This window comes from Gorilla gorilla, chromosome 4 (assembly GCF_029281585.2).
Source record: "Gorilla gorilla gorilla isolate KB3781 chromosome 4, NHGRI_mGorGor1-v2.1_pri, whole genome shotgun sequence".
In the NCBI taxonomy this organism is placed as follows: domain Eukaryota; kingdom Metazoa; phylum Chordata; class Mammalia; order Primates; family Hominidae; genus Gorilla; species Gorilla gorilla.
In genome coordinates this window covers 54,780,089-54,803,574 of record NC_073228.2, presented here as the reverse complement: position 1 = coordinate 54,803,574, position 23,486 = coordinate 54,780,089, and the positions used below count along the sequence as shown (strand labels likewise).

The following is a 23,486-nucleotide window of genomic DNA, read 5'->3' as shown; positions in this document are numbered from 1 at the left end:
GCTAACTTTAGAGCTTATTTCCCATCCCATAAGATACAACACTACTTGTGTTATATAGTGAGCAGTGTGGGGAAGAAAAGCATAGAATTAAGTTAGTGACAAATCCAGTGAACTCAAAAAGAGGGAAAAAACACTCCCAAACAATTGTTTTCCCCATATTCTATTCTCCGTAGAGGTAGTCCATACATGAATGACAAAAGAAAAAAAAAGGATACAAAATGAGAAGGATGTTCATGTGACATATAAGTACAGTAATAAAATCAACAAGCATATATGGTATTTAAGCAAAATAGTGTGTATGCATTGATGGTCATCTGATATAAATCCATCATTTCTGTTGGCCAACATCTAAAACCTTTACTTTTCTGAGGAGACAAGCTATAAATCTATATGGATATTTCTACAATGAGAATTCACTATTACATATGAACCAATATAATTTGATGTCAAATATTCACAATTAGGTTTAAAAAATCCCCTACTTGGCCGGGCGCAGTGGCTCATGCCTGTAATCCCAGCACTTTGGGAGGCCAAGGCGGGTGGATCATGAGGTCAAGAAATCAAGACCATCCTGGCCAACATGGTGAAACCCTGTCTCTACTAAAAATACAAAAATTAACTGCGCGTGGTGGCAGGCGCCTGTAGTCCCAGCTACTCAGGAGGCTGAGGCAGGACAATCACTTGAACCCAGGAGGCAGAGGTTGCAGTGAGCTGAGATCGTGCCACTGCACCCCAGCCTGACGACAGAGTGAGACTCAGTCTCAAAAAAACAAAAAAATCCCCTACTTATGTTAAAAGTACCAAAAATAGGGCCAGGAATGATGGCTCATGCCTATAATTTTGGCACTTTGGGAAGCCGAGGTGGGAAGATAGCTTGAGTCCAGGAGTAAAATAGTGAGACTCTGTCTCCACAAAAAAATAAAAAATTAGCTGGATGGGGCACACACCTGTAGTCCAGGTACTCACGAGGCTGAAATGGGTGGATCACTTGAGCCTGGGAGGTCAAGGCTGTAGTGAACTGTGATCACACCACTACACCCTACACCCAGCCTGGGCTACAAGGTGAGACCCTGTCTCAAAAAAAAAAAAAAAAAAAAAAAGGTACCAAAAATCTGTAGCTGTTTCAGGAATAAAATACATGTAGTTAGTGAGGTTTTTCTCTCCCACTGCTATGACTTAATTTTTGGTTGAGATGCTAAGCTAAACATCATTTTAAGTCTGTGGCCCAACCAAAAAAGGGAATCATACTCTCCAAAGAATTGTACATTCCCACTCTAATTGCTAAAATAAAATGTTGGGTTATGAAAATCAATTTTGTAGGTATCAAGAAGTTATAAGAGCATGGCTTATTTAAAAAAAAAAGTGGACCAGGTTACCTACATGAGCTGCAAAGCAAGCAAACTGAATTTTCTTATCGAAGAGCCCATCCTCATACTTAAAATTTCCCATGACTACATGGAAATTCTTTCACTTACCAAAAAGACCTGATTGGCACTTTCACTGAGAGTTGCGTCATCTGGGCTGTCGACAGGTGTCTGACGTGTAAACTTGGAATCAAACTGACTTACATCCTCTTCAGATTGCTTTATACAAACAAAATAATTCAGAAAATAATGAATAGTCCATATGACATCAATCAAATGCACTGTAAGCTCTGGGAGCTCTTTTCGCAGGGGTTAACTATAATAAAGTATTAGAATAGTCTTAGCAGGCACTATTCTAATAGTGGAGAAATGCAAGTGGAAGAAAAAAATGCAAGTGGAAAGTACTGAGTCAAATTACATCTTCAAATCTTAAACATGCACTAAAAAAGATTTTAGTATACTGTTATTCCTATTAAAAATGTGAATATATTGACTGGGCATGGTGGCTCAGGCCTGTAATCCCAGCACTTTGGGAGGCTGAGGCGGGCAGATCATGAGGTCAGGAGTTCAAGACCAGCCTGGCCAATAAAGCGGAACCCCGTCTCTACTAAAAATACAAAACATCAGCCGGGCATGGTGACGGGCGCCTGTAATCCTAGCTACTCGGGAGGCTGAGGCAGGAGAATTGCTTGAACCTGGGAGGCAGAGGTTGCCGCAAGCAGAGATCATGCCACTGCACACCAGCCCAGGTGACAGTGCGAGAGTCTGTCTCAATGAAAAAAAAAAAAAAAAAGAATATATCGAGCTCAAAACAAGCTGGAAAAAATGTGAACATCAATTTCCCCTCTCAGAAAGCTTCAGTGTGCCTAGTCCACTGGCTAAATCCCTGTTTAGAGATAATTAATTCAGTTGGCTACTGCAAGTTTGTAATAAACCTGAAAAACTACTGAAGCACAGTTAAAACATGAATCATACCGGTAAGATGCTCCAGTTAAAGTTTCTTCCCACAGCTCATTTCATTCCTTCAGAAATCTAAAGGAGCAAAAATAATTTTCTATTCTGCATGGGTTGTAAGTTATATTTCCTTGTGAAAGTATAGTTATCACTTCAGTTCTAACCATGAGATTTATTTATTTAATTCCTTCTCTCTTTCCCAAAATATCTGGTTAAATTCTTGGGCCAAATTTAAGAAGTAAATAATAATTTAGAATATCTGACTTAATACTAAAAGATGATGACCACACTGACCTTATAATTCTCTTAGAGCCCAGACTGTGAACCTGCACTCCCTGGAGGAATGGCTGATTCCAAATGTGTGGAAAATGTACAAGATAAGCATAGAACACCAGTTTCCTTATTTTGCTCTCTCGTACAACACCAGACAATGTGCTCATGTCAAAAGGACTCAGAACCCAACATGAAGATGCACCCAGCATTCACTGCACCCAGCATTCAACGAAGGGAAAAAATGAGCACCAATAAAAATAACTGCTAGGTGCGGTGGCTCAAGCCTATCATCCCAACACTTTGGGAGGCAGAGGCAGGTGGATTGCTTTTGAGCTCAGGATTTGAAGACCAGCCTGGTGAACATGGCAAAACCCCGTCTCTGTCAGAAACACAAAAATTAGCTGGGCATGGTGGTGTACCTGTGGTCCCAGCTACTCAAGAGGGTGAGGTGGGAGGATTGCTGGAGGTTGGGACGTCAAGCCTGCAGTGGGCAGCGATTATACCACTGCACCACAGCTTGGGTGACAGAGTTAAGACCCTGCCTCAAAACAATAAATGAATAAATAAAAATAACTGCGATGAAAGGAAACACAAATATGTTAAAACGTGTAAGTTCATAATATACTAAAAAAGAAAAACACACACACACACAAAGTTCATTGGTCAATTTTGGAAGATGCTAGGGAACTAATTCATTATTTTGAAAACTAGGAAAGAATCAAACATACATCCTGCCTTTCCTGTATGAACTGTACCTTGGGTAACTAACTGATCAAAGAGTTTCTCTTTATGAAAGAATTCCAGCTAACAAAGAAAGAAGAAGTAACAGTTAGAATAAAACCCATTTCACAAACACCTGATGAAACTACAAAAGTAGGCCAGAGTTTCTCAACCTCAGGGCTACTGACATTTTAGGCCTATTAATACTTTGCGTTAGGGGGCTGTGCTGTGCTGACTCTTACCCCTGAAAGTACCTATAGCATTCCCTCTCCCAAGCTGTGACAATCAGTGTGTCTCCAGACATTGCCAAATTACCCTGGTAGTGAAATGCTGACACAGGCAGTGACCACTAACATCACTAAAAAAACACACATACGCACACACAAGTACACATTATGCCTCCTGATCAAAGCATATGTGATACTGAGAGTGTAATCTGAATCAGATCAACCACCTAAATTTAACTACCAGTTTTTGGAAATTTGGGGAACAGATGAACATGGTCAATGACACTCTGGGGATAATATCAGCAAAATCAAAATTTGAGAATTCTACAGGACAAATGACCCCGTTTCTTCAGTAAATCACGAGGGGAATCTATAAATGAAAAGAGACCTAAGAGACATAGTAACCAAACTACATACAGACCTTTATTAAATCCTTACAAACAGGAGGAAAAAAAAAAAAGAATGGAACAACAACAACAAAAAAATTAGGTGGGGCAACACAGGGAGACCTCATCTCTAGAAAAATTCAAAAAATTGGATGTGGTGATGCACCCCTGTGGTCCCAGCTATATGGGAGGATCCCTTGAGCCTGGGAAGCTGAGGCTGCCATGAGCCACTATCATGCCACTGCACTCCAGCCTGGGCAACAGAGAAAGACCCTATCTCAAAAAAAAAAAAAAGAGAAAAAAAAAAAAAAACTGGGGAAACTGTCAACTTCTTAGGTGTGATGATGGGATGACAGTTATGTTTAAAGAAGATGATCTAATTATTTTTAAGCTGGGCAGTAGGTGTATGACAGTTCTCCTCCTTAAAATTGTCTGTTGTTTTTTAAAGTGGGTCACATTATGCTCCGTGACCAAAAAATCATCACCATCACCATCCTCCTCCTTCTCCACCTACAGCCCAAGGAATGGAAAAAGAAACTGTGAGGTGGCAGAAAGACAATAACACACTAACTCATTTACTCATAAACATATTGTTATGGATTGAATCGTGTCCCTTACCCACCCCCCAGAAAACTTCGTATGTTGAAACTCTAACCTCTAGTTCCTCAGAATGTGACCTTATTTGGAAAGGGTTATTGCAGATGTAATCAGTGAAGATGAGGTCCTACTGGAGTAGAGAGGAACCCTAATCCAATATGCCTGGTATCCTTATAAAAAGGGGAAATTTGGCCACAGATATGCACACAGGTAGGACACCATGTGAACATGAAGGCAGAGATCCAGGTGATGCACCTACAAGCCAAAGTATGCCACAGATGACCAGCAAACCACCAGAAGCCAGGGGAGAGGCATGGAACATAAGGTTTCTCACAGTTGTCGAAGAAACCAACTCTAACAACGTGATCTAGAACTTCTAGTCTCCAGATCTATGAGATAATAAATTTCTGTTGTCTAAGCCACCCAGTTTGTGGTACTTTGTTGCAGCAAGCCTAGCAAACTAATGCACACATATTCTATATTTTGAAGAAAAAATTCCCAGAGAATCATATTTAAAATGGTTAAATTAAGCAAAATAAAACAAACCAAAAAAAGAAAAGTCCCAACTACCTGAAATATTTAATTGTCTTAGGAAACTCACTTAAAAATATCTAATACAGGCTGGGCGCCGTGGCTCACACCTGTAATCCCAGCACTTTGGGAGGCCGAGTTGGGTGGATCACAAGGTCAGGAGTTCAAGACCAGCCTGGCCAAGATGATGAAATCCTGTGTCTACTAAAAATACAAAAATTTGCTGGGCATGGTGGCAGGTATCTGTCATCCCAGCTACTCAGGAGGCGGAGGCAGAGATTTGCTTGAACCCAGGAGGTGGAGGCTGCAGTGATCCGAGATCACACCACTGCACTCCAGCCTGGGGGACAGATCAAGACTCCGTCTCAAAAATAAAAAAATAAAAATAAAGAAGAAGAACGCTATGGAATTTGACTAGAATTAGGGCTAACAATATGAAGCACTTTGGGAAGCCAAGGCAGGTGGATCACCATGTTGGCCAGGAGTTTGAGACCAGCCTGGCCAACATGGTGAAACCTCGTCTTTACTAAAAATACAAGAATTAGCCAGGTATGGTGGTGAGCACCTGTACTCCCAGTTACTCCAGAGGCTGAGGCATGAGAATCACTAGAACCCGGGAGGCAGAGGTTGCAGTGTGCTGAGGCAGCCTGGTGTCCAAGCTGTGGTGAGCCATGATCATACCACTGCACTCAAGTCTGGGCAACAGAGGAAGTCCTTGTCTCAAAAAAAAAAAAAGGGCCAGGTGCAGTGGCTCACACCTGTAATCCCAGCACTTTGGGAGGCCGAGGTGGCTGGATCACGGGGTCAAGACCATCCTGGCCAACATGGTGAGACCCCATCTCTACTAAAAATACAAAAAATTAGCTGGACACAGTGGCAAATGACTGTAGTCCCAGCTACTCTGGAGGCTGAGACAGGAGGATCGCCTGAATCTGGGAGGCGGAAGTTGCAGTGAGCTGAGAACATACCACTGCACTCTGGCCTGGTGAAAAAGCGAGACTTCGTCTCAAAAAAAAAAAAAAAACAAAAAACAAAAAAAGGAGTATAAAAAAATCTTTACAGAAGAATGACAATATAGAAAAAATACAGAAAAAATAGAAAAGTCTCCATTTTCTAATCACTATAGTAATATTTGATTTGGGCAAGAAGCAATCCACATGAAACCATTAAGTAAAGATTATTATGGGACAGAATATTCACACTGTTTCTATCATGCCATACATCACTTGTTAATTACAAAAGGAAAAAGAGGCTGAGAATGGACTCTCACGTCTGTAATCCCAACACTTTGAGAGGCCAAGGAGGGCGGATCACCTTAGTTAGGTCAGGAGTTTGAGACCAGACTGCCCAACAGGGCAAAACCCCATCTCTACTATAATTACAAAAATTAGGCAGGCATGGTAGCAGGCACCTGTAATCCCAGCTACTTGGGGGGTGAGGCAGGAGAATCGCTTGAACCCAGGAGGTGGGGGTTGCAGTCAGCCAAGATTGCACCACTGCACTCCAGCCTGGGTGACAGAGTGAGACTCCTTCTCAAAAAAAAAAAAAAAAAAAAAAAAAGCCCTTATTCTTAGGAGATGTATAGAAGAAATTAGGGGTGAAGTGCTATGAAATCTGCAGTTAACTCTCAAATTGTACAGGAAGAAAATTTATTAATGTTAAAAAATGTCAATATTCATATATACACATATATGTGGGGGCAGGTAGAAAGGGAGGGACACACAGACAAAGAAAATATGGCAAAATGGTAACACCTGGTGATCACTGAACTATTCTTGCAACTCTGAAAAGTTTAAAAAATTTCAAAGGTATATTGTTTTTGAACTGCTCGGGAGGTTTAAATTTTTGAATTTTTAAAATAAGCAATCAATTGTGAGGAAGTCTGAGAAGCCACAGACTTAAGAGATAAGATGAAAAATAAGGAAAGTAGAATCACAGTAATAAGAGGAACAGAGTTTCAAAATGCTGTGGTCAGTCAGTAGCTTCAATGCAAAAGAAAGTTAAATTAAGGACCAACTCAGTAAAGACAACTGGATTCAGCAACTGGGAAGTCAGTGATGACCTAGGGTACAGGAACTGCATTGAAATAGTAGAGTTGGGCCACGTATGGCCCACACCTATAATCCAGAAGTTTGGGAGGCCGAGGTAGGTGGACCTCTTGAGGCCAGGAATTCAAGACCAGCCTAGCCAACATGGTGAAACCCCATCTCTACTAAAAATACAAAAATTAACCCGAGACAGTGGCGCACCCCTGTAATCCCAGCTACTCAGGGGCCTGAGGCATGAGAACTGCTTGAACCTGGAAGGCAGAGGCTGCAGTGAGCTGAGATAGGGCCACTGCACTTCAGCCTGGGTGACAGGGGAAGACTGTCTAAAAAACAAAAAATAGGCCTGGCGTGGTGGCTCATGCCTGTAATCCCAGCACTTTGGGAGGCCGAGGCAGGCGGATCACGAGGTCAGGAGATCGAGACCATCCTGGCTAACACAGTGAAACCCCATCTCTACTAAAAATACAAAAAATTAGCTGGGCGTGGTGACAGGCGCCTGTGGTCCCAGCTCCTCCGGAGGCTGAGGCAGGAGAATAACATGAACCCGGGAGGTGGAGGTTGCAGTGAGCTGACATAACGCCACTGCACTCCAGCCTGGGTGACAAAGCCAGACTCCCTCTCAAAAAAAAAAAAAAAAAGTAAACTGGGTATGTGCCTTTAGAGGTGGTGCACATTTTTAGCATTATAAATGAATATAAATGAGTGGCAATTGTTACTTTGGTCCACAGATTTTTGGTATCTTAACTAGCTTTTGGTCTCTTTCACTAAAGGGATTGCCTGTTGAACCTTGTGAGGAATGTAAGTACTGAAGGCAAACTGCCTGGGTTTGAATTTTGTTCTGTCCCTTGCACCCTGCCTGGTTTCAAATCCTAGCTCTGCTTATTACGTTCTTTTAAGGGGATGACCTTTGAGCAAATGTCTTAGCTTCTGTTTTCCCCAGTAAATGGACACAATAGTTGCTACTTTGTGAAAGATTCATGTAATTGACCAGCATTTACCAAGAAGCATCAGTGTTTAGTTTCAGTCACTGGTGCTTCTGCAGTTGGACTGTGAGGGGGTATTGGGGTGGGGGGTGGTGTGTCTGTAGCACTTAATTGCAGGCAGGAAGGAAAAGATACTTTTGATAACTGACAGGCAGCTTTTCTCTGCTTTTGTGTCAAAAGGGAGGAAGGGAGTTTGGAGAGGGAAATGAATTCTCTGTAACACTAAGCTCTCTTCCACAAAAACAGAGGTAGACAGAATGTGTAATAATTTACAGAATTTCTAGAATTCAACGATCTGATTTTTTTTTAATTTATTTTTATTTTTTCAGGTTGAGACTGAGCTAAAGTTAATCTGTGGCGACGTTCTGGATGTACTGGACAAACACCTCATTCCAGCAGCTAGAACTGGCAAGTCCAAGGTTTTCTATCATGAAATGTAGGTTCTATACTAACAATTAACAAGTGTACTTCAATAAATTTAAACATTCTCAGGAATAATTGACTTTGTTTCTTTTTTTCTTAGACATTTCATATTATTTTCCTTATTAAATATAACCAAAAATCCCACAGAAATTAACTGAGGAGCCTCTAAATATCAACAAAATTATCACTTGATAGACTAGAATTAAACAAGCAAGTGGTTCCAAGAAATGGCACGAGTGTATTAATCATAACATAAAATTTCTACATGACACATTCAGCCATTCTAGACCATTTCTGTCTGCAGACTCATATTTTCCTGTTCTTTGCAAAGCCCAGCTAGAGCAAGCAAGTTCTTCCCAATAGGTTTTTCCCATCTCTGGTTGCTTGGCTGGCTGGGCTTCCTCTACAAACCCCCTTCCTTTCCCCTAAGCAGGGCCCAGTGTCCCCATCCCACAGAGTTGAGCTCATGAGGGCATCTGACCAGGAGTAGCTATTCCTGGTGCTATTGTCACTGTCCTGTTTCATGTGTGAACATGGCTGGCTCTACAGAGATTTGGCAGGTAGCAAGGAGGTTTCTTTTTGAATCTTCTTAGAGATTGTTGTAGGGTTTACAATATGGATCTTAACATAGTCTACTTTATTGTCTATTTTATGTTTTTGAGATGTCATCTTGCTCTGTCGCCCAGGTTGGAGAGCAGGCGTGCCATCTCAGCTTACTGCAACCTCTGCCTCCTGGGTTCAAGTGATTCTCCCACCTCAGCCTCATGAATAGATAGGGTTACAGGCACACACCACCACGCCAGGTTAATTTTTGTACTTTGAGTAGAGACGAGGTTTTGCCATGTTGGCCAGGCTGGTCTCGAACTCCTGGCTTCAAGAGATCCGCCTGCCTTGGCCTCCCAAAGAGCTGGGATTACAGGCATGAGCCATGGCACCCAGCCAACATAGTCTACTATGTTTGATTGATATTAATTTATTCCAGTAAAGTATAGAAACTAAAAAAGTGTAGAAACTAAAACATAGAAAGTTTGCTCAAATATAGCTCCCCTTCTACTCTCACCTTCGTGCTATTGTTGTCACTCATATAAGATCATTATATGTAATGGGAACAACATGGTTTTATAATTATTGTCATGTAAAAATGTCTTTTAAACCAGTAAAAAATAAAATAAACAGAATAGTATATTTATACTGTCTTTTATTATTACGTATGTAATTTCTACTATTGGTGCTCTTTTTTTTTTTTTTTGGCAGTTTTTATGGTTTGATTTAAACATAAAACATGCATATGAGCTGTCTATTCATTTTCTTCACAGGCTGGCATTGGGATTGGTGACTCTGATGGCCAGCTGGGCTGCTCTTTCCACAATGTCTTTGCAGTTCTTGGAGGAAACACTGTGGGCAATCTCAGCACACTTGTTGCACGTCAGCAGCACTTCCAGCTCCTTGACATTGCGGACCAGGAAATTCTGGGAGCCACTGGGCCGCATGTGGTTTGCTTTTTGTTGCTGAACCTTCTACAAACTCTGTTGTCAATACCTCTGGGTTTCTGTCAGTTACACTTAGTTTTGACATATCAGTGTAACTGGTGCTGGATGAACTTCTTGGTTCTCTTTTTGATGATCTTGGACTTCACAAGGGGTCTGAGGGCAGCTATGATGCCGAGTAGGAGATGGCTGCCACCTCCATAGGCAGCGCCAAGGAAGACAGCCTCTTTATTTCTTCAGGTGGATGTTAATAACCGTCTGGTGTCACTTATTTTCAGCTTGAAGAACTTCCTTCAGTATTTAAAGACAGATTTCCTGGTAACAAATTTTCAGTGTTCATATAGGAATGTCTTTAGTTCACCTTCTTTTTTTCTTAATGTTTTTTTTAAAAAGCTTTAAAAATGTTTCTATTAAAAAATTATATATAATAGTATATATTTTTGGGGTACATGTGATATTCTGATATATGCATACAATGCGTAATGATCAAATATGGTAATTAGGATATTCACCACCTCAAATATTTATCATTTTTTTGTGTTGGGAATATTCCGAATCTTCTAGCTAATTTGAAATATACAATAAATTATTTTTAACTATAGTTACCCTACTGTGCTATTAAACACTAGAAGTCATTCATTCTATCCAACTGTATTTTTACAGTCATTAACTAACCTCTCTTCAATATTATCCCTCCTGCCCTTGCCAGCCTCTGATAACCATCATGATACTGTCTAATTCCACGAGATCAACTTTTTTAGCTCCCACTTAAAAGTGACAACACATGATATTTGTCTTTCTATGCTTGGCCTATTTCACTTAACGTAATGACCTCCGGTTTTATCCATGTTGCTGCAGATGACAGGATTTCATTCATTTTATGGCTGAATAACATTTTATTGCGTGTGTGTGTGTATATATATATATTTTTTTCTTTATCCATTCATCAACTGATGGACACTTAAGTTGATTCTGTATCTTGGCTATTGTAAGTAGTGCTGCAATAAACACAGGGGTGTAGATAGCTCTTTGCTTTACTGATTTCCTTTCTTCTGAATATATACCCAGCAGTGGGATCGCTGGATAATATGGTGGATCTATTTTTAGCTTATTGGGGCACCTCCACACTGTTTTCCATATTGACTGTATTAATTTACATTCCCTTCAATGGTGTACTAGCACTTCTCTTTCTTCACATCCTCATCAGAATCTGTCATTCTGTCTTTTTTATAATAGCCATTTTAACTGGGAGATAATATTTCATTGTGGTTTTGATATTTCAATTATGATTAGTGATGTTGAGCATTTTTTCATATATCTGCTGGCCATTTGTATGTCTTTTTTTGAGCAATGTCTATTCAGATCATTTGCCCATTTTTAAATTGGGTTATTTGGTTTTTTGTTATTGAGTTGAGGCCTTTATACATTCTGGTTATTAAAACCTTGATGAATGGATAGTTTGCAAATATTTTCTCCTATTCTGTTGGTTGTCTCTTCACTCTGTTGACTGTTCCTTTGCTGTAAAGCTTTTTAACTTGATGAAATCCTGTTTGTCCATTTTTGCTTTGGCTGACTGTGCTTTTGAGGTATTATACAGTGTCATACCACTCAGACAAATGTCCTACAGCATTTCCCAAATTTCGTCTAGTAGTTTAGGTCTTAGATTTAAGTCTTTGAATCCATTTTCTTTTCTATTTTTTTGAGGTGGAGTCTCCCTCTGTAGCCCAGGCTGGAGTGCAGTGGGGCAATCTCGGCTCACTGCAACCTCCACCTCCCGGTTTCAAGCAGTTTTCCCACCTCAGCCTCCTGAGTAGCTGGGATTACAGGCATGAGCCACCTCGCCTAGCCTCTTTAATCCATTTTGATTTGATTTTAGTGTATTGTAAGAAATTGGGAACTGGTTTCATTCTTCTGCACGTGGATATCCAATTTTTCCAGCACCATTTATTGAAGAGATTGTCCTTTCTCTAATGTATGCTCTTGGCATCTTTGTTAAAAAAGAGTTGGTTGTAAATGTGGGGGGTTTTGTTTGTTTGTTTTTGTTGTTGTTTTTGAGACAGAGTCTCAATCTGTTGCCCAGGCTGGAGTGCAGTGGCCTGATCTTGGCTCATTGCAACTTCCACCTTCCCAGTTCAAGCGATTCTCCTGCCTCAGCCTCCTGAGTAGCTGGGACTACAGGCATGTGCTACCACACCTGGATAATTGTTTTGTATTTTTAGTAGAGACGGGGTTTCACCATGTTAGCCAGGATGGTCTCAACCTCCTGACATCATGATCCACCTGTCTCAGCCTCCCAAAGCACTAGGATTACAGTCATGAGCCACTACGCCTGGCTTGGATTTATTTCTGGGTTCTCTGTTCTGTTCCATTGGTCTATTTGTCTGTTCTTATGTCAGTGCCATGCTGTTTTGGTTACTATAGCTTTGTAGTGTATTTTGAAGTCAGGTAGTAATTCACCTTTATTTCTGAATTACAGTTGTGCTAGATAAAGAATTCTGGATTGACAGTTTTTTCTTTCTTGTTTTTTTTCCTTATATCACTTTCTCATACCACTGCACACTGAGCTCTATTGTTTCAAAAAGTCAGCTGTTTATCACATTGTGGTTCCCTTCTACATGATGAGTCTTTCTGCTCTTGTGGCTTTCAACTTCTTCCTTTGTCTTTAGTTTTCAACACTTTGACAATGATATGTCTAGGTGTGATTCTTTTTGTGTTCAACCTAGTTGGAGTTCATTAAGCTTCTAAGATTAATAATTTTCGAGAAATTTTAGAACTTTCAGAAAATATCTTGTCAAACTTTTTTCTGCTTCTTTCTTTCCTTCTGAGACTTTCATTATGCATATTTTGGTAAACTTGATCGTGTTCCAACTTCTGTGAAACTCTGTTCATTTATTTGGTCTTCTTTCTCTCTTTCTGATGAAATAATCTCTATTGATCCATATTCTGCTTTGCTGAATATTTCTCTGTCAAATCTGCTAGAATTTCTATTTGATTCTGTGTTAAATTTTTATCTCTTTATTGCTATTTTCTATTTGGACAAGTCAGTGAGATCATACATTCCTCTAATTCTTTAAATACAGCTTCGTTTAGCTCTTTGAAAACATTTACAATAGTTGTATTGAAGTCTCTGTGTGCTAAGGAGAACATCTGCTGCCACCTCTGAGACAGTTTCTACTATTCTTTGTTTTTTCCTCGTATATGGGTCACACTTTCCTGTTTTATTCCATGTCTCACAATTTTTTCTTGTTGAAAACTGAACACATTTGATACTTTATATTAGCAACTCTGGATTCTGAACCCCTGTGTGTTTTGTTTTGTTTTGTTTTACGACTTCCTGGAACAATTCTGTAGAGTTTATCTTCCCGTACAGTATCTTGCAGTGTGAAGCTGCTCAGCTTCTTCTTGTTTTCTTTTTAATTATCTCTGTTTTTATTTTTAAGCTTGGCTTTCTTGGGGTTAGCCTAACTTACTGGTCAGCCAATGACTGCTGAGAGGTTGTGCTCACAGCAGTTTACTGGCTGTGTTTAGCCAGTAACATTCACACCCTTTTCCTGATGGATCTGTACATGGTTTGGGGAATGCATTTAAAGTTTGGGCAGGTTACAAGCCTACCCTGGCTTTTACTTTCTGCACATGCAAGGCTTCGTCTTCAACTAGGGAGGAATAAAGTGCTCAAGCCCACTTTGGTTTCTCCTGAGTTTGTGTATAGCCTTGTACAAGCAGTCTACAGATCACTGGGGACATGAGAAAGCTTGCTAAGGCTCACTATGGTGATCCTGTTCCCTGTTAAAAATTTGACTGGTCTGTTGTTAGTCTGCTGCTTCCCCTAACCAGTATTTTATCCCCAAGCTGGTGATGTCAGTTTTCCCTCATTGTTTACCACCATGAGGGTATGTATTTATTTTATTATCCTTGGACAGGCATTTATTCCTGCTCTCCTTCAAATCATGAATCAGACTGACAGCCCATGCAGACTTGCTGGATGGGAGGAAACGAAAGCTGCTCCTGGTTAAATTACCACACACTTCCATTGTTCTCACCAAGGATTAGTAGTTCTTGAATAAATGCTTCTCAATTTCTTGTATATATTTGGTCAGTTTCCAGAGTCCTGAAATGGTTGTTTGACAGTTTTGTTCAGTTTTTTAAGTGCTTCTGGGGAAAGGGTTGGCTGAGATCTTCACTCGGCCATTCCAGAAATCATGATAGTTATTTTTTTTAACAATGTACTGACTGTAAGTTAGAGACAAATATTTGTTTCACCTCATTGCATATGAACCAACCTGAATCATCCTTTAAAAATTATCACAGTCAAATGAATTTTTATAAGTAATAGTAGAGGCAAAATAAAATAAAACTGAAAATGAATAAACAAATTTTTTTAAAAACCCACAGATGAAATGAACCGATTTGGAACCAACAATTTTAAATCTAGACTTATTAAAAAATACAAAATACAAAAGGCAAATTATTGGTACTTTTAATGAAAGAGGTCCTAAACTTGATTCTGCCAGTCCCATGTAATTTCAGGTCCTCAACTTCTATAAATCTTGGTTTCCACTTTTACAAAATGAGAGACACTAATTTCATGCAGTTATTCTAAGAACCAGATGAGATAATGTAACTATACGTATTTTGCAGAGAATAACTTTCTATGAAAATATGATTATATCAACCTTATTTTTTGAAATAGGGATGCTATGAGTAGTTGTAAAATAAGCCAATAAATATAAATATAGGCTACATAGCATTCTTTCTACCTATGCTAAGTGATATTTACCTCAGAATATATTACTATAATAAATTAGATTGTAATATTGTAAGAAAAAAAGTCACTATAGACACATAAAAGCCTTTATGTATGTCCTTACAATATCTGGTTTCTACATGTCAATTATTTTAAAATCCTACATGTTAATATATTTTAAAATCTTTTAGTAGCTAAAAACTAGAGACAATCAAGAAAACACTCAAGAATATCAAGACTGAGAATTCTGAGTATGAATATTTTAAAAACTACATGAAAGTTGGGTACATTGGTGTACACCTGTAATCGCACCTACTCAAGAGGCTGGAGTGGAAGGATCTCTCGAACTCAGGAGAGTTCAAGACCAGCCTGGGCAATACAGTGAGACCCCGTCTCAAAAAAAAACGAAGACAGAAAATAAAACCAACAAACAAAAACTACATGAGACTAGAGTTTTATGAAAGCAACATTTAAAAAACTAGATTTTGCTTAATCTTCTTTAAGAAATAACCATGCTGTTTTGCATATGGAGTGGCCACCCATTTATTCCTTTCTTTTCTTTTCTTTTCTTTTTTCTTGAGACAGAGTCTCACATTGTCACCCAGGCTGGAATGCAATGGCATAATCTTGGCTCACTGCAGCCTTGACCTCCTGGGCTCAAGCAGTCCTCCCACCTCAGCCTCCCAAGTAGCTGGGACCACAGGCATGTACCACCAAGCCTTGATAATTTTTGTATTTTTTGTAAAGACAGGGCCTCACCATGTTGCCCAGGCTGGTCTCGAACTCCTGAGCTCAAACATTCCACCTGCCTTGGCTTCCCAAAGTGCTGGGATTACAGGCATGAGCCACTACACCCAGCCCCTTCACTTTCTTAATAAACTTGCCTTCACTTAAAAAAAAATAATAATAATAAATAACCATTTTTAAAACTTGTCTTTTAAAAACTTAGAAAATGTATCTACTACTTTAAATATCTAAATCTTAATTGGCATGCCCTGTTTAAATGCTGAATATGTAATCCTATTCTCAGGTATTCCAAACAACTCTATTTTAGTAAACTCCCATCTATCCAGAAACCCAGGCCAGAAGAAACTACTGAAAAGTTTGTATGCACAATACTTTCAAGAAAAAGTCAAGTGACAGTACCTATTGAGAGTTTATTTTAAAAGCAAATTTTACTAGAAATTCAGTCCTATTTCTGAAACTATCTACACAAATGTGTAGCATAATAGCAATGTCACAAAGCAATGAAAGACACTCAAGTTATTAAAAATTGGACTATAGCTATAAAATATCCATACCTTTGTTTTTTAAATATAATCCGGATATTTGATCTTAAGTAATTTATCCTAAAGTAAATCCTTAAGCCAAGACATAGAGATTTTATTAACAAAATTGGTCCAATATGCTTATACTAAAAAAGAATAATAGAGAATGAACTGGAATGCTAGCCAATCATTTAAAATTATATTCAAAGAAGGCTTTATTCTAATATACTAAAGTATTATTTTATATGGTCTAGAGTGAAAATAGGAGCAGGGAATAAAGTAGGTATTTCAGAATATTCCCATTTTTATATGAATTTTACAAATATCACTGTGGGCATATGTTTATATGAATATTAAAAATGTCTACAGCAATTACCTATAAATTATCTATAAAATCTTTCTCTGCTGCTTTTTGTTTAGCTGTATTTTCTAATTTTTCCAATAAACATATTTTTGTACTAAAGAAAACTGGCTACCTTTTATCTCATTTCAAAAAATGAAATTTAGTATTCAGTGCAATTTTAATGTTAAATAGAATTTGCCTTCTTAATTAATCTATAGGACCTTCCCTTATCTAGGAAGGTACTTTAACAGAAATATTTCAATATGTAACTATTTTTGAGAAATAGTTAATGATTACATTAAAATAGGACATGCTGTTCCTCAGTAACCAATATATTTCAAGTATGTGAAACTTCAACTATATAATTGAAACTACAAATTTACCTAATAATTTGTCCTTCTTCTTCTGGAATAGCTGGTCTTAACCCCAGAACTATGTGACACACCTAGGGAAAAAAATGGTAAATCAAAGTTTATTAACTGCATACTATTTCACATTCTCCGCATAAGACCCATTTCCTAAATTGGAATCTGAATTAGCCACAGTTTTCAACTCATGAATTATCAATTATTCACTTGAGCAAATTTTAACTTTAGCCTTGTGGTTTTGGGGTTTTGTTTCCTTTTTTTAAACAAGGCATTCCAATGGAAGCTAACTTTCAAATCTCTAGATAAGAAGGGAAGAGAAAGGGAAGGAAGAAAATGGGAAAGGGGAAGATATTACCTCAGGAACAGATTTCAGAATAATTCTTCTGACACTTGCATATGCTAGATTTTAAATAACCAAAACACTAAGCCATGTATGAGACCTTGGCAAATAAAAGCATAGTTCAATATTGTATCATTAACCTAACAAATTAACTCTATCAATTTTAAAACACAGATGGAAAATAAAAACTATTTAGCATAACTGTCTGCTTATTCATATATTAATTGCATATATTAATTGTACATATGAGCATAACTGAATACGTGACAAAGCACATACAGTAAAATGTAATAAAATTTAGGTGTTGAGTAGATTATTGGGTGTTTCCTGAAAAAAACTTTCAGCTTTTCAGTATAAAATGTTGGAAACATACATAAGCAAATATAAAGTATATGTTTATTCGTAAGTTAGAGTCACAAAAATAGTGCCACTCCAAGTCCTTAGTAAGAATGACAAAATAGGAAAGGCAATACCAAAAGTCAAAATGCTATACTCTGTGAAAGCTACAAGATGACTCAGACACAAACTTAAGTGACCAAAATGTTCATACACTGAATATGAGATAAAGAGTACACTGAATATGTTCGTGTACAAACAGCATATGAACTGTCAACTGTACATGAGCAATACATTGAATGTGTTCACGTACTGTTCATACAAAAAGTTCGTACACTGAACATGTGATTGTTATTTTAAAAAGTAACAATAGTTTAATTAAAAAAAAAAAGCCTACAGAACCCACTACTGAAGATATTATTTTAAATGAGATAAAAATAGTTGACCAGGCTAGGCTTGGTGGCTCATATCTATAATCCTAGCACTTTGGGAGGCTGAGGCGGGCAGATCACTTGAGGTCAGGAGTTTGAGACCAGCCTGGCCAACATGGTGAAACCTCGTCTCTACTAAAAATACAAAAATCAGCTGGGGGTGGTGGCACACGCCTGTAATCCCAGCTACTCGGGAGGTTGAGGCAGGAGAATCGCTTGAACCTGAGAGATAGAGGTTGCAATGAGCCCAGATCCCACCACTGCACTCCAGCCTGGGCGACAGAGCAAGACTCTGTCTCTAACTAACTAACTAACTAACTAACTAACTAACTAACTAACTAAATAAATAAATAAATAAAAAATAGTTGACCCATTTTCATGTTACCAAGCAATTCTGTTGTGTTTATAGTGGTGATCTATATTATTTTCATATATATTTTATAAAGCCATCAACTTGAATCTATGCTGAAAATTATAACTTGTAATAAAGCAAATAATTGATTTACAGGCCTATCAGATTATATATGTTTTAAATACATAAAACTTAGTCATTAACTCTCAGAAGAGACCAATTTCCATTTATTCCAACATAGATGTGTTGCAGACAAGTTATTCTTTGTTTAAAATGGTAGATCATGATACGTATAAACATACTCAACCACTCTGACCTTCACAGTGGTGAAAGGAAAATAAAGTAAGAAGAAACTAAAATAACCACTATTAAATCAAGTTAAATATTTGTGAATAACTATAAAAATGGGAAAATATAAATTCTCTTTAAAAATCAGAGCGAGGGAATTAGTTTAACCAGGACAATAGTTAAAATTTGGCAAGCTCTGTGACTTAGTGTTCACTTCTGGTAGCTTTCCTTCTTTCCTTCCCACTTAATCTTTTTTGGACCTTCTAAAGAATAAAAATTAGGAAACAGCCTCATACCTTCAATGATCTCTTAACCAGAGAGAGTGTATACTTTGAAAAACTTGGGCTGGGCGTGGTGGTTCACTCTTGTAATTGCAGCACTTTGGGAGGCTGAGACAGAAGAACTACTTGAGCCTAGGAGTTTAATACCAGCCTGGGCAACATAGCAAGGCCTGTCTCTACAAAAAATACAAAATTAGCCAGGCGTGGTGGCACATGCCTGTAGTCCCAGCTACTTGGGAGGCTGAGGAAGGAGAATGACCTGAGTCTGCGCAGTCAAGGCTGCAGTGAGCCATGCTTGCACCACAGCACTCCAGTCTGCATGACAGAGTGAGATGCTGTCTCAAAATTAAAAATAATGATAATAATAATAATAAAAGAAAAGAAAAATGTATAGCTACCTCCTTATGATTCATCTTTCTGGTCATACTGCCTTACTTATTAGGAAGGCCTTTTATTTATTTATTTTCTTTTAAAAAAATTCTCCTAGTCAGTCTTATTACAAGGAAGCCCTTTTAAAAAGACCATAATGAAGAACCTAGCAAATTATGATGGCTTTTGCAACTTATTCTCTATATGTCTATGTACTGCTCTATAATGAGTTATAATAATCTACATCCCACTTTCCTATTTCCCACGTCACGATTTTGACAAACTTCAGCAAGCACCCATCTTTCAGACGGGTAATGTAGTTCTTTTTTTTTTTTTTAATATATGGTTTTGCAGCCTAGATACAACAACTCTGGCTACTATATGATGGAAAAGATGTAGAAGTACTGGTACTACTACCCTCTGTTGCTGTCATTTACCTTAAACATACCTGGAAAAGGAGGTTCAAAAACTCATTGGCAAGAACATTTTTCACACTCCAGATCTGATAGTCTTCCAGAGTAAGATGACCCATCTGAAACAGAGACACTCATGTTAGGAACATCTTCTTTTTTTTCTTTTTCTTTTTTTTTTTTGAGACGGAGTCTCACACTGTTGCCTGGGCTGGAGTGCAATGGCACGATCTTGGCTCACTGAAACCTCGGCCTCCTGGGTGCAAGCGATTCTCCTGCCTCAGTCTCCCAAGTAGCTGAAATTACAGGTGCCCGCCACCATGCCTGGCTAAGTTTTTGTATTTTTGTATTTTTCAGTACAAACGGGGTTTCACTATGTTGGCCAGGCTGGTCTTGAACTCCTGACCTCGTGATCCTTGGCCTCCCAAAGTGCCGGGATTACAGGCACCTGCCATGATCTAAATGTTGACTAACACAGAAAAGTAATTTCTTCCTCTTTACTTTCCTAACTCCCCTACAATGCAGAAGGTAAACTAGTTCAAGTTCGTTCCTGTATGTTTCCCCAAATGCATTCAATAGCAAAATTTTACAATTTGTGGTAATGCAAACATATATGGTTTAATCATATACGGTTGGTAAAATTCACTAAATATCTCTGAATTTTATCAACACAGTAAGAAATACTGCCCATTTTCTTTAAAAGGTTTAGATAACTAAATCAACAAAGATGTTCTGGTAACATTATTTGTCCTCGCTTCCTTTTATGCCTCAAATATATTGGTGGCAGTCTGCACTAATAACAAGGAAAATATATACACATATTGTTCTCTAAAGAGAAAAACATATTGACTTGCAGAATCACTGAAGTGTATAGATCAACTGTCTTATAATCAAACAACAGACATGTGAGAGATTTAATAGAAAAATCACTGGGCATGGTGGCATGTGCCTGTAGTCCCAGCTACTCCAGAGGCTGAGGCAAGCGTGAGCCCAGGAGCATGAGTCCAGCCTGGGCAACATAGCAAGACACCATCTCTTTGAAAAAAAAAATAATAATAATAAAGAAAATCCTCCAAATCAGAATAGAGAAATAAGCTAAAGGGAAAGGAAAAAAAACAAAAACTCATTTTTGTTTTTTCAAAAAAGTTCACATTCAAAAAGTAGAAGGCAGGGAGAGGGGTAGGCAAATCACTAGATTATGACTAACACTGAATCACAGAATCTTTCTTATCATGATCACTTTTCAAAAAATTGTCCTGTTCACTTACAGCAGAGGAAGTGCTGTGATAAGGTTTTTGTTTTTTTTCCACCCAAATCAGTACAGCAGAGGTCCCTGAATAATGTTTCATTCAATATCATTTTATTATAATGTTAATGGGGAAAAAAATGGATTCCCAGCTGGGGCCACTATCTGTGTGGAGTCTGCATATTCTTTCCATGTCTGCATGAATTTTCTCCAGGTACTCCGGTTTCCTCCCACATCCCAAAGACATACACGTTAGGTTAACAGGAGTGTCTAAATTGTCCCACTATAGTGTGGTATCTGTTGCTGTGAGGAGAGGAACATCAATGTCTGCACCACAGCAACAGAAGAACCTCAAAGGCTATGTAAGATCTGCCAGTCTCCCAAATCAAGTATACAAAAAATTGGTGAAGAGAGGGTTTGAATTCATACTTATAGGTGAATTCTGGATTGGGCCAGTCAACATTAATCAACTTATTATTCCTCACAGATTTGTATTCTCCAGAGTATCCAGGTCCTTCCCATAGAATAAAAAACACTGACCAACAACGTGATTTCATCATTCTAAGAAATATATTGATAAGAACACACATGCAGAACTTGAAAGATGTTACTAATGATGAAGAACTACAGAAGCAGAAAACCGGCAGCTGTGACATAATGGAGTTGATAACGTTACCAAGCAAAGGAGGCTTGCTGCCTGATGAGATAGAAGCCAATACTATGATGTTGGGTTTTTGAGAAAAGCAAAGGTTTTCATTATAAGCCAACCAAAAAGGAGATGGGAGTCCAGCTCAAGTCTGTCTCCCTGTGCTTGTTTTAAGGCAATAATTTTATTAAAAAAGCCTTATAGGGTGGATTCTGGGATTGGCAGATGACTGGTAGAAGGAGAGGATTGGAAAGCCCTTGGGCATGCACAGTTATTTCTTCATGTTACTTCGTGGATCACATGTGCCAACTGGGGGGAGTCAGTATGAAACACACAGTGGGAATTAGCAAGCTCGTTCTGCGTAAACTCTACTCAGCCCTATTGGTTCTAGCCAATTCAGCCAGTTTTTAAAATCTCACAGTGGAGAGAGGGTTAGCATTTCAGCAAGTTGTTATTTATTTTATTTTGTTTTCTAAAAAAGACACAGGGTCTCACTCTATCACCCAGGCTGGAGTGCAGTGGTGTGATCACAGCTCACTGCAGTCCCAAACTCCTAGGTTCAAGGGATCCTCCAGCCTCAGCCTCCTGACTACAGGCACAGGTTACCAAAACCGGCTTAAAAAAAGAGAAAAACACAGAAACACAAGGTCTAGTTATGTTGCCCAGGCTGGTCTTGAACTCCTGGCCTTAGGCAATCCTCCTACCTTGGCCTCCCAAAGTGCTGGGATTACACAGGCGAGAGCCACCACACAGGCCAGCTTTTTGGTGTTTTTTTTTCCTTTCATCTGCTATTCTGCAAACTCAAGGAGTTCTCCTGGTTATCGGTTTCTTACTCTTTGGGGAACAGTTTTAGTTTCAGCTTTTTACTAAGTTGCTTTTTTTCTTAGCCTCTATCCTGTAAGCCCAAGAATATAGTCATTGGTTTCTTTAACTCTTTAGGGCACAATTTCAATAACAAAATAAATGGCAGCTTACTAAGAGTCTTCCTCTGGCACAAATGGAAGAAGAAAAAAGGGAGCAAGTAGATAAGATGAAGAAGATGGAGATCAAGACAGAGCAGGTATTTGACATGAAGGTGAGTAAGTAGTTCAAAACCTGAGGGACTCTGAAGTTGAGCTCCAACGGTGCCATGAAATGATGCAAATGAAAAACATGAAATGATGCAAATGATAAATGAACATTATGTTCACTTAATGCAAATAAAAAACAATTTGGAAGCACAGCAAAAAGAATTAAGAGAAAAACTGTTGTCAGTTTGAGGATGAGTAAGCAAACTGGGAAGCTCAACAACGTATTTTAGAACATCAGAACTCTTCAAGAACCTTGGCAAAGATCAAGAAGAAAGGGAAGGTCTTTTAAACTCTCTACTGACCAAGAGTTACATATTAGTTGCCAATATGCCATTATGGACATCAATGTTTGTTGGATCCCTTTGACCAATCTGCATCAGCCATTATGATGGATTTAACAGCGTGACAAAAGTGACTTTGTTGTTGATCGTGATGGAGATTAAGATGCCTTGAATTGTAGGGTGTTGTATACTTAGAAAGTAACAGCTCTAAGTACCTTTCCTACATTTTCTTTTCCTTTTTAAAAAATTAAACAGGTATCTTCAATTTAATGCAAGAGAACACTTAGCTGTTTTACAGTCATATTCTGGCAGTTTGAATGTTTACAGGACATTCCAAAATGAAATGACTCTGGAAGGTTTTGATTGAAGATAAATTGCCATAATACGAGGCAAACTATGCTTCTCTATGATAACTATAATGCAAAAGTTCCATCTCATGCAGCATATACAATAAGGTAAATCAGTCTAACACAGGCGACCCTATTTTTTGACCCTTCCATTCTTTAAAAATACACATGGGAAAAAACCCTATATGCTTACAGTGCACCTAGAACTACTTTTTTACACAATCCTTTAAATATATATTATTCTTATTTAGTGGCCCCTTTAGCCAGAATCTCATTATTGCTTCATTTTTGTAATAACACTTAAATTTAGGTATTTGCCACATATTGGCCCTGCTAAAATAGAATATAGCATGTTTCACATGGTAGGAACCAG

At 38.4% G+C, this 23,486-nt stretch overlaps 1 protein-coding gene across 1 annotated transcript in view; it reads right to left on the bottom strand.

Annotated features, from left to right (window-relative positions):
- The window catches only part of LOC101139671 (uncharacterized), a 56,571-nt gene that overhangs the window by 26,735 nt on the left and 6,350 nt on the right, over positions 1–23,486 (bottom strand). Inside the window, exons 2-5 of the mRNA XM_055388414.2 lie at positions 19,562–19,645; positions 16,732–16,793; positions 2,340–2,396; positions 1,476–1,583 (exon numbers count right to left, since the gene is read on the bottom strand). The gene's annotated coding sequence lies outside the window, so the exon portion shown is untranslated. The remainder of the gene's footprint in view (positions 1–1,475; positions 1,584–2,339; positions 2,397–16,731; positions 16,794–19,561; positions 19,646–23,486) is intronic.